The sequence below is a fragment of the Solanum stenotomum genome, chromosome 2 (genome assembly GCF_019186545.1).
Source record: "Solanum stenotomum isolate F172 chromosome 2, ASM1918654v1, whole genome shotgun sequence".
Classification (NCBI taxonomy): Eukaryota; Viridiplantae; Streptophyta; class Magnoliopsida; order Solanales; family Solanaceae; genus Solanum; species Solanum stenotomum.
The window spans coordinates 31,839,860-31,850,439 of NC_064283.1; the positions used below are offsets into that span (position 1 = coordinate 31,839,860).

At 31.9% G+C, this 10,580-nt stretch overlaps 1 pseudogene; it reads right to left on the bottom strand.

Moving 5' to 3' along the window:
* Nucleotides 1-8,692: 8,692 nt before the first annotated feature.
* The window catches only part of LOC125855906 (1-aminocyclopropane-1-carboxylate oxidase homolog), a 5,720-nt pseudogene continuing 3,832 nt past the window's right edge, over nt 8,693-10,580 (bottom strand).

Consider the following 10,580-nt stretch of genomic DNA (forward strand, 5'->3'; position numbering starts at 1 on the left):
AAACTTAGAAGAATTAGAACGCTAAAAGGAGAAAAGAAGTCAAGAACCCTAGTTCAAGAACGCAGCAAGGTTCCTTCAGTTCCAGCCCCGAAATCGAAAGATTTCTCCGTGGAATTCGTCACCAGGTATGTGGGATTTCACTAGTGGGTTCCTTTCGCCCATTAGGTCCCTAGAATTCAGTCAGATTCTTGATTCCATGATTATGAACAGACCTAGGGTTTCTAGAATTTGAACAGATCATCATGAATTAATCATTTAAATGTTCCAAATCAGATTATCATGTTATTGCTCAGTTTATCACATGAATTTCAGAACCCTAGCTATGTATTTCTTTAGTTCTTGAATTACACATGCTAGGTCAGATATTTCAGTATTAAGTTATACATGTCTCAGTTTATGAATGCATCATTATCAGATTAATTGTTGCATTCTCAGTTTGCATATTCAGTTCGAGCTATCCAGTTTTTACAAAATTCCAGTCATAACAAGTTAACTACTTAATTCATTGGGAGTAGCATAATACCGAGTTGGACTAGGGTTTCAGCGTACCCATATAGTCCCAGAACTACGAGCAACGTAGGTGTAAGTCCCCTCTGTGGGCAACATCAGTTTAGTGATCACGTCAGCATGCCTCTATACCTCTAGCAGGGTATATTGGGTCCTCTCGATGGGGCGTATACATCGGACTCCACATTTAGCTCATGTGGTTTTATGTCGGTTATTAGTAGCTCCCACAGTTCAGTCAGACTCTATTGCATTGACCATATTTCAGTACAGTCAGTATTTAGTCTCAGCATCTTATAAATTTGGTCATTGCATCAGTTAGCTCAGTATTCAGTATTTTCAGTATCTATATCATGTTCAGATTATTTCATTGCTGTATTGCTTTGTTCAGTTATATGTTATTTCAACTTTACTCTATCCTGCATGCTCAGTACCTTTCAAGTACTGACGCATACGTGCGCTACATCTTCTCATGATGTAGGTTCAAGTTCTCAGCATCTAGATCACGTTTAGATCGGTTCTCGATCTTCAGTTCAGCAACATCAGTGGTGAGTCTTCATTCTCCGAGGACAATAGTCATGAGTTCTTTTCAGTATTTTTAGTCTTTAGTTTCAGTTTTGCTAGATCTAGTTGGGGCATGTCCCAACATTTCTAGTCAGTTTAGAGGCTTATTTCAGACATAGTTAGATTCAGCTTAGTATTGAGTTAATATCTTCTTTGTATTAAACTCATCAGTTATCATATATCTCAGTTACAGTATATGGGTAGTCCCCATCTTTTCAGATTTATTTATGATTTAGCTTCCGCACAGTTTCTATTATTCAGATTATATTTAGTATGCTCATGATCATGCCAGCAGGGTTAGCTTGGGATCACTTGTGGTCGTAGGTCCCGTGTCCGCGTCTCGGGGGTAGCTCGGGGCGTGACAATAAGCATTTGTTCACACTACCTTTTGTTGTCTATAAATAGAGGAATTTCCTCTCATTTTAAAACAACAAAAATTTTGTTCTTCTTCGGTCTTCTGGACAGTTAAATATTTGTGTACTTTGGTCATGTTGAATGACTCACTGACACCATTGTTTTTGTATCAATACACTGGTGAATAAAATTGTTCTATCCTGAGAAGATCTATTCCTTTAAACATCGGGTACTAGAGGGGAATAATTCCTTAAGGGGACATTGTGCATTCAGTGGGCTCGATTTTTTTCATTCTGTTTCATTCTATTGTTACAGATCCTGGTATTTCTTTTACAGTAATTAATTTATGCTTATATTATTAATTGTTATTTTTTAGTACATGGTTGAAACTTTGTTGTTTATGTTTCTGCAAAATTATTGTTATAAGTATTTGTTATTACAAATTAAATAACAAATGTTGATTGAGTATTCAAGCAAGTTTTCTCTTCTAGAATTGTTGAAGGTACGATAAAAAAGCCCTTACAAATCTCTACTTTCTTCATCAGCAACGTCATTCCTTTCTATACAAGGATGATATTTTGTGTTCTTTAGAAAAATCCTCTGAGAATTAATAACTTTGCGTGCCCATTTTTTTTTTTTATGTTGTTTTTATCTAGTTTTATCAATGGATATTATGAGTACTTTAAGGATTGAAAGTTGATTGAAGTGTTGGTCAATATTTTGAGGTATGTTATTTCAAAACATGACAACTTTTCTGGTTAGAATGATTTGTTATCATCATTGGATATCTCATAGTTTACTCCATTTTAATGTATGTTTTTTCTCGCTGTTTTGTTGTCTCCTTAAAATTTTATTGATTATTTTTTTTGGTATGTATATGATCTCACTTGGACAAAGTTTTCTTCCTTTTAATGTTTTTTTCTTTTTTTCCTTCTCATTCGGCTCTTCTAAATATTTTTGGTGTGAGTTATGACTATTTTCGGCAAGCTTAATTTGAAGAATATGAAAGAAAACCTGCTCTAAATAAAAGTAATATCTTAAGCTACAAAAGATATGTCTATTAACATAGATTTGTTGTCCTTCATGTCCCAAGTCATTATTGAGCGTTTGAGTTATCTAGGTTAGACTTATATTTAATTTTTTAATGTTCGAGAATATTTATTTAACATGAGTCTAGAATCCAACAGTTTGATCTACTCGTACTTTCATAATGCAACAATTAGACATACATATTTTTAAAAAAGTCATAAAGTTGCATTGATGAAGCATCTAGAAGGGACATCAAAGCAGCAGTTTAATGAAAAATGAATTTCTAATACTTGTTTGACCTCAGACAAGTAGATTGTCTCTACAAAATTTTATTTATGTTGTTGTGGTGTTCATTTTTAACGGTCTTAACTTATTTATTACTAATATTGATTATTGAAAAGTTTCACATAATTTTTTTCTCGCAAGGAGTTATTATAATCATAAAATTATTAGATTCTATATTTTTCATGTACAAAAAAATAGAAAAAATGATGTTTAATCGCTACATAAAAACATCACTCAATTTTAACAAGACAATTATATCATCAAACATATATTATGATAAATTATGTAAAAGATAAAAATGATTAGATATCAAGATACATTATATATTTACAATTCTTGAGATATGTGATAATGTCAAATCATTTAATTTATGTTGAAATGTTCTTCAAACCTACTAAAATTTACTTTTTTTTCTTATAATAGTCGATTATTGGAAAGGTTGTTCAAAAGCTTAGAAAGTTTATTTATGCCCGCGAGCGCGGGTAAATTGCCTAGTATTAAGATAATTGCAAATGAAAAAGGTTGATAATATTCCTCATCTTCTATTTTATAGTTATTCAGAAGCATGAAAAAAAAATTAAAAATAATATATATATATATATATATTATCATTTGTACACAATAAAAAAAGAGTACTACTCCTAGAATAAATTAAATGAAAATTGATCGAAATTTGATACCTACAAAAAATGTATGTTGTGCTTATTTACTTTATACAAATATAGTGTATTATATAATTTATATAATGAAGGATTTAGTGCACAAAATATTTAAAGTATATTATTTATTTTCTTTCCTTTTTTGGATTGTATTTGACCATGAAATTTGATAAGATCTTCAAATATTTTACAGTTCTCTAAATATTGGTTAAAATTCATTTTTTTTCAAAAAAACAAATTTCAAGTTTTAATTTCAAATTCTATGACCAAATGAGAGATTAATTATTTAAACTTTTTTCCAAGAAGCAAAAAGTTTTATATTTATAGTTTTTGTTGTAAACTCATGCTAGCGAATTGATTGTCTTTTTTATTATTTTTTCTAAAATAATTAAATAATAAAATTTATGCAGTGTGAAGGTGTTTTTCAATACTTAGAGTCCTATTAGGGTAAATAATGGCGGAGCACTAATTGAGTAAGGAAGGAGTTAATATAAAGTAACATTTAGTATACTATATAGTCAATCTACAGTAGAAAAACATAAAATCATATTTATCTGTACTTATTACAATAATTCACTATATAAATCTCTAAAAAAAATTCCCCTTAGATTATTTTTTCACATACAAAGTTTTGAACAAAAGTAACTATTGTATATTTTTATATGAGTAGTGACATGAATTCTTCCAACTTCAATGCTCCGATTGATTATTCTGAAAGCTTGTCAGAAGGTTGCAAATTTGAAATCATTTCAAAAACAACTCCAGCAGATGCAGTAAGATCAATAATTTTATCCAAAAGATTCAAATTTGTTGCTAAATCAGATGAAATTTGGGGAAGATTTTTGCCCCCTGATTATCAAGAAATAATTGATAGATCTGGGTTTCCTCTTGTTTGCAACACCAAAAAGGAGCTCTTTTTCCGTTTGTGTGATTCTCCCATTCTTCTTGATGGAGGCAAACTGGTAAAATTTCATTTTGATGTGGTTATTTTTTATGATTTTATTTATTTTTTATTTTAATATCGATTGTGTGTACATACCTAAATTATTTATCGATACCTGCTACTTCTCACAGGAGGCAAAATAAATATTTAATCTATATGGATTAAATTTCAAGGTTCTTAATATTTAACTTGTTATTTTAATGTTGTGGGCTCATATCTACTAGTTATTTTATTTATCATGATTTTTTACACATAAATTCATGTTCCGGTATGAAAGTATTGAATTAAGAAGAATCCTTAACTAATATGTTCAAATGTTTCTACCTCTCATCAACACATGTACCAGAGAGTGACATAGTCAAAAATTCATATATAGAGATAAAAAAAAATACAAGGTGTCACACTGAGGGCTTAAACTCATGAGCTAAAATAATCTATGAACTCTCTTTGTTATTAAACTAGAATTTCTCCTTATATTAAGTGAATTTAATTGTCCATATATAATTAAAAAATGATCAAATTAAGAGAATAAAAAGAGACGAACCTGGAATCGGGACGTTGAACCCATTGCCAAGAGTATGCATCATCACTATCTGAAATTATGAGCTCTCTCGATGCTATCATAAAAGACTTCTTCCCGCTATGTTTATCAAACAAAAAACTCTGAAAAAGAAAAAACAAAAACATTTTCATCTTACTTGTTTGGATGGTTACTACACAAATATAGTTTCATATTGTATTATTTTAATGAAATAATGTTTGGATAGATTATTTTCCATGTTATATTATGCCACACATCAACAATTGAAGATTATAAACCTACAATATTATAAAGAAAAAATAGCACACGTGGTAAAGTTCTTATATAGAAAGGGTATAGACTTTGATAAAATAGGATTATAAAGTAATACGAAAATAAAATTATAGTAAAGACACCCACGACACCAAATTATTCATTATAGAAATTGAGACTTTCATCTTTACATAACGATGTATTTAATGATATAATAGATTAAAATTGAAGTAACAATTAATATAAATATTGTAATTAAAATAAAAATATGATACAATATAATATAATAGATAGCAAGCACTCAAATGACATATTGTTCAATTTGAATAACCTAAACTTTGAAAAGAGAAATAGAATAAAAATTGAGACTTTATATTTCCCCCCTACCCAACAAAAAAAGTTTAAAATAAACAATCTAATGCGATAAGTGTGGCAATCAATAAAGTGGATAAAAAATTATAAAATATTAGATTTTAAATTTTGGTGAATCTAAAATAAAATAAAATACTAGATGATCATTTCTTTTCACCTACTTGAGCTATCATAGTACTTTGGTATCAGGAGAAGCACTAGAGGAAGGAAACTAGTTCAATTGAATGCACTTCATTGATCTACAAATACGTTTTCCTTTGAGAGGTTTTATTTAATAAAATAGTTTGCTTTCTTTCCTCTTCCCTTTACACTGACTTCTTCCTCTCTATGAATTATGTCATTGAAGCTTGGTGCTCCAAAGCTTGGAGATCGAACACCAATCACTTAACTTGATAGATAGCGTACAATAAAATATTCCAAGTTAGCTCATAGATATATAAGAACCCGAATAGTTGCAACTGGTAAAAAATTAAGTTTTTATTGAAAAAGAAATTACCGAGACATTATTTGCTGAAGCTGAACAAAGTATAACAGTAAAAAGAATAGATTGTTGTGGACAAAAGGGAAAAGAATCAAATGATTTGACACTTTGATGTCTTACTTATAGAAAATACAATCCAAAAGTTATACATAAATTCTATTGTAATAGTAGAAACTTAAAGGACAAGCGAATAAATATTGGAATGTAAAAGATGATATTACCTTCATTTTATGTGTAACCTACAATTATGGATAATTATTACCTTCATTTTAATATGCACTTAATCATACATTATGGCAATTTGTTCTGGATACAAAAAATCATAAATTACACTATCTATTCTATATGCATATTCATATTGGGTAGTAAAAAATACTAACTGTTAATTATGACTCCATAACTGATAGTGGCTCAACTTGGAAAATTTGCACAGATAACGAATTGGGAAAGGAGATGTTAGATTAACCTAACAACTAAGAACAAATATTACTATCAAAGAATGTGGGGTAATGGATGAGGTTGCTCCTCTTTACACTAGAGGTTTCATGATCGAACTCTGGATATGAAAAAAATCTTGGTAGAAAATGCTTCCTGAGTAGCTAAAGGTTAATACTCCAACTTTCAAGTTAAGAGCTTCTTTCTATTAGCATAGTATAGTAAAATAATATTATATGATATGATTTATGAGGGTCAATTAGCACACAACAATGGTTACTATTCATCTATAGTTTAGTAAAGGTGGTTCATGCCCTTGAATGGAGACGCCTATAATAGGAATGTCTTAACTACCCCACCGATAATGGTCTTTATATGACACAGACATGGTGCGTTGGTTCTTGTCAATGTTTTGATGGTAAAAATAAAAAACTGCTATAAAAATTTAATTGAATAATATCATGTAAGACTCAATCCTTTAATTTTATTTTTTTACATTCGCATATGGTACATCTACTAAAGAGCTAAAGCCCTACATATATATATATATATATATATATAAACTTTCCTTACAAATGTTTCTTGTAATGCTTTTGCATATTCTCTGAAGTGGCATATCTTATCGTTGGGCATCATTTGGATATTCGTGGAACAATAGGCACAGAAATGTTGTCACCAAAGACAGAATATGTTGCTTATTTGGTGTTCAAGTTGGTAAATAGGTGTGATTATAGACTTGAATCTGCTAAATCAAGTATTTGGTTTGTTAATTATGAGAGTGAAATTGATACTGAAAATCAGGCCAACACCGTGCACCTTCCAAGATTGCAAGAAAGTGGGGATATCCCAAAAATGAGAAGAGACGGATGGATGGAAGTAAAATTGGGATATTTTGATAGCAAGAAAGGCACTGACGGTCCTGTTGAAGCAAGATTGTTTGAGATGAATCGTATTGACAAAAGTGGACTCATTGTTGAAGGAGTTGAGTTTCGTCCAAAATGAGATACGGATATGAAATTTTACGTTTTACAAGCTTTGAACAAGAACTCTTTGAATTCTTATCCTGATTACTATTTCAATGTTTGCAATTTTCTATAGACAATTCATATACATTGCATATCCTTTAAGGCTTTAATATTACTTAATAATTTGGATGTCTTCTTTCTACCTTCTGGACAATTTTGTGGCCTATATATTTTGGCTTTAACTTCACTTTTAGAAGGTAGGAAAAGATGAAGAGAAATTCCTTCTTCCAATAGTTATTATGTTGGATTTTCTTCTCTATTTAATCTATGTGAATTTATGTACTTCTAGTTTTATATTATATGAGAGCTTTGATGAATCCAGGGGAAGGGGAACTATTTTTTGTTCTTTGGGATAACTCATCATATTCATCTCCATCTTCTTTAGGTGCTAAAGCTAATAAGGTATGACAATACTATAAGTCTATAATTTTAATGAATTGATGTGGAATACTCAGAGAAATGATAATCTTGCTAAGTAAAAATAAATTTAACTAAAAAGATGATATAATTATTGTGGTAATTTCTCAAGTACCAACACCAATGACGGAGGGTACATGGGTGATTCTAGTTGATATTGTTGCAGCCTTCAGGTCTGTATGAGTTCCTCCACACACCTGATCTCTTTGTTCATGTCATAAGCATCCAAACCTTCCTTAGTGGCCTGTAGAATTTTTTTTGCTTTCCCTTAATTGAGAATGCCTTCTCAGGTAACCAACTTTCCCCGCTCTCTTTGTTATTTCCATCAAGTACCATATCTATTCAATTGATTTTACCCTATACAATAGGAAAACTAATGGAATGACATGATCAATGACTTGGAAGAAAATATACCTCATGTCTCCGATGCTTCTCAAACTTTGTCCACAATCTCTTTATGTTTGATTGGATCTATCACTGGAAAAATGAACTTTGGTTCACAACTGCTTAAAGATTCCTCTTTTTAGTTGGTTGAATGAATATTTGTGGCGCACTTGGTGTTTTCAGCATCAACAATTCCTTTTTGATACCAGCCTTAGCATCATCAAAGGCTTTTAAATCTTTCTTTACATATATAAAATGGGACTTTTTGTCATTACATAACAAAGGATTTAGCAGCACGATACCACAAAACTTAAGTCGTCTTTACAAACAAACATTGTATTTTAAAGTAACAAGACGATACAATACAATAGGTAATAACCAGCATCTAAACAAGTATCAAAAGTAAAATTCTCAGATCTCATCATAAATTTAGTTATTACATTAAGATTAGTTCTTGTAACGCGACAATGCAGAAGTTCCATCTAGACCTTTTTTACGGTAATACTCACGATAGTCTTTCACAGTGGTTGCATGATATTTTGGAGTGTTGCGTTCTAACAACAATTCAGTAATCAGTCCATAAAGCTTGGAAGATGACATTGAATCAGTGCCGAAGAAGCATGGAACTGACACTCTTGGTCCAACTTTATTTTCCAATACTCTGTGTTCAACATTTATGTACTTGTCATTTGATATGAGCTGAAAAAATAAACCAAAATAAGCAAATGGTATATTCACTCTTATAGATTGTACATGGATTAGAAAAGAAAAAGAAAACTAGCCTGTGGAAGATCTCCAATTTTGACCACAAGAGCACCACGCGTAGGAGGAACATAAACCTATTAATTCTGGTGAAGCACTTGAAGTCCTCTGATGTGATCTTTGTAACAACCGACAATTTGAAGTGGCTTTGAAGGAGCTTGAAATTTGGAAATATTCATTTTTGGAAAAAAATTAAAAATCTGGAAATTTGGCAGTGTGGAAATCAGTGAGTTTTGGCCAACTTTGAGTAGTTGTAACAACTAGATCATGATGAGTTAGAAGTGGTTCCAGGTATGGTTGCGAAGCTCGTGGAATGACCTTTCCAACGCCACTGAGTTTGCTCGATTCCGAGTTCGTATGAGGGAGTTATGCCCTTTGGAAGTTGGACAGTTGGAAGGGAAATCCGTCCGGAAATTTAAGGGCATTTTGGTCCTTTCACAAATTATTTCTTTTGAGGTCATATGGTTGTATTAGGCTGATCCTTGGATCATTTTTTTGTCCCATTTTGAAAGAGAAAGAGTTAGGGTTCTTGAGATTAAAGAAGAGAAGAAGGAGAAGAAGAAGAAGAGAAGAAAGAAGAGATTAGTCGAGATTATTGTGGATTTTTCGTCGGGGGTGATCCCTATCAAGGTATGTGAGTTTTTTTGCGTGGGTTGATTATTTCCCCCACACACACCAAGTTTATTCTATGATTTGAGAAAAGATTGGGAATTGTTGTTGAAGTGTTGAAGTTGTTAGTTGTTGTTGATGTTGTTGGTGGTGTTGTTGAAGTTATTATTCGTTGTGAGACATGATTGGGTCGTATATTTACGTTGAAACCTATTGTATGTTGTGGGAATTACGATTCTAAGAGTTATGACTTTTTTTTTAAAGTTGATTCACCATCAATTCGCAACAATTTCGGGGCTGTCGATCCCCATCCACGGGCGTGACCTATAGACCGTAGATCAATTGACGGTCCGTACTGGTCAACCGTCGATCGGGACAGAAGTTGGGTTTTTGGGGCATCGATCTACGGTCACGACCTACGGTCCGTAACCTGATCTACGGACCGTGAGTCCGAACCGTAGGTCAACACTTAGTCTTTTTTTTTATAAATGAATTCTGGGAAGTTTCTGACGCGATCTACGGACCGTAAGTCCATCTACGGTCTGTCGATGGAGTCCGTAGGTGCCATCTGTGTCAGCAGAAATTCGAAGTCCCAATCAAGTTTTCCCCATTCCTTTTCTCACTTTCTCAAGCAAGTTCCAAAGTAATATACCTATGATTTATAGTTGTTTCCGACACTCCAAAGTACGTCTAAACGTTCTAGAATCCCTCCATAACATGTGATCGAACACCTTGAATTCATAATTCCGATTCAAGGAAAGACAGTTCCAAGTCAAGTGAAGTTAGAAGAAAAAGAAAAAAGTCTCAAGTTTCAGGTCGAGTAAGAGTCTTGGGTTTCAAGTTAAGTCAAGAGTTTAAAGTTGAGTCCATTTTCTCAAAAGCTATTGGGAAACTAAGTATTCCCAAAGAAGTTTATAAATGTTTTTACTTTTAAGTAAGGAAGGAACCATGTTTTCCAAAAGAG